Source organism: Chrysoperla carnea, assembly GCF_905475395.1.
Source record: "Chrysoperla carnea chromosome X unlocalized genomic scaffold, inChrCarn1.1 SUPER_X_unloc_169, whole genome shotgun sequence".
Taxonomy (NCBI): Eukaryota; Metazoa; Arthropoda; class Insecta; order Neuroptera; family Chrysopidae; genus Chrysoperla; species Chrysoperla carnea.
In genome coordinates, this window is record NW_025408121.1 from 15,024 (window position 1) to 17,054 (window position 2,031).

Here is a 2,031-nt window from a genome sequence, read left to right on the forward strand (position 1 = left end):
ATTGAAATATTTCATTATTTTTGCTAAAAAATGAAAATAACATAGGCCTTAATACAGGCCACAAATTAATATTTGATAAGAGTAAATTATTTTTTGTATAAATATTTTATAAAATAATAGTTAAGAAACATTTGCCACAGTCAGTACCACGGATGGGTGGCCACTTGAGAATACTGTGTGCGGTTGCATTTTTATTTAAAATATATGGTATAATAAATAAGTATATATTTAAATTGATTACTTCATTGAAAATTTTAATAATATACTTTAATATTAATGATATTTATGAAAAATATATATTTGTAAAAATTTTCATTTATTACTGGCAACAGCCATACCACGTTGAAAACACCGGTTCTCGTCCGATCACCGAAGTTAAGCAACATTGGGCACAGTCAGTACTTGGATGGGTGACCGCTTGGGAACACTGTGTGCGGTTGCCTTTTTATATTAAAAATATAAATTATTTTTCTTCTTTTCTTTTTTTTTACACACCATATATAAATATATGTTATTTAGAAATGTAAACCTTTTATATTATTCGTCAACAAATAAATATTATTTTTTGTATAAAATTTTATTGCATTTATAACTCATATCATGGTTACTTTAAAGCGAGAAGTTTTTTTAATATTTCAAATGAATATAAAATAATATAAATTTTATGAAATTTATTTATTTTTAGAAATAGCAATCGCTTATAATTATAACAAAATTTTAATAATGTTTAATTTTATTTCAATAATTTATATATATATATATATATATATATTTTTTAATAAAAATAATATACTCTTATTTAATAATATATGTTGGTCCTATATATAGGACCGAAAATATTTCTTATTTGTTTTTTTTTTTTTTAAATTGTCATTTAAAACGCTTATGCACGTTCTCCACGAATACGTCTTGCCAATTGTATATCCTTAGGCATAATTGTAACACGCTTTGCATGAATTGCGCATAAATTGGTATCTTCAAATAAACCTACTAAATAGGCTTCACTAGCTTCTTGTAATGCCATAACAGCTGAACTTTGGAAACGTAAATCGGTTTTAAAATCTTGTGCAATTTCACGTACTAAACGTTGGAATGGTAATTTACGAATTAACAATTCAGTACTTTTTTGATAACGACGAATTTCTCGTAAAGCTACTGTACCAGGACGATATCTGTGTGGTTTTTTTACTCCACCAGTTGCTGGTGCACTTTTACGTGCAGCTTTCGTTGCTAATTGTTTTCTTGGTGCTTTACCACCAGTTGATTTACGTGCAGTTTGCTTGGTTCTAGCCATTTTCAAATAATAATGTTTTTACAAAAAAACACACAATTTTAAAAATTATATTCGACAATTTGATACTACAAAGTCAAATGTTTAAATGCGAAATAAATGTGTTGTATTTATATTTATATGAAATTTCAAAATTTTTGTTGTCATATCCTATTGGATAGCTATCAGAGTATGGACTAATCAAATTGTATAGGCGTGGCTTAAAAAATCTTTAATGCTTTATATAAAAAGGCACAATTGTACCGGCGCTCACATACATTACAATACTTGTGAGGTTAACACACGTGTTATCCGTTCGTTAAAATATTGTAAATAATTTTTTATTAAAATGACTGGCAGAGGAAAAGGTGGAAAGGGTCTTGGAAAAGGGGGTGCAAAACGTCATAGAAAAGTTTTGCGTGATAATATCCAAGGTATTACAAAACCTGCAATTCGTCGTTTAGCACGACGAGGTGGAGTAAAACGTATCTCTGGTTTAATTTATGAAGAAACACGTGGTGTACTTAAAGTATTCCTTGAAAATGTTATTCGGGATGCTGTTACATATACTGAACACGCAAAACGTAAAACAGTTACAGCTATGGATGTTGTATATGCATTAAAACGACAAGGTCGTACTTTGTATGGTTTTGGAGGTTAAGAAAATATAATAATTTACTTAAAATATTTAGTAAATTTATTAAAGAATATTTAATACATCCGATAAATTTAAACAGGCTTTCCTTTTTGGGAAGCCACTA

The 2,031-nt window shown here is 28.1% G+C and overlaps 1 non-coding gene across 1 annotated transcript; it reads left to right on the forward strand.

Annotated features, from left to right (window-relative positions):
* The first annotated feature begins 324 nt into the window (after positions 1-324).
* Positions 325-443, forward strand: LOC123303969. Its single transcript, XR_006536033.1, has one exon. It is a non-coding gene; the product is annotated as a 5S ribosomal RNA (ribosomal RNA).
* The last annotated feature ends 1,588 nt before the right edge of the window (positions 444-2,031 follow it).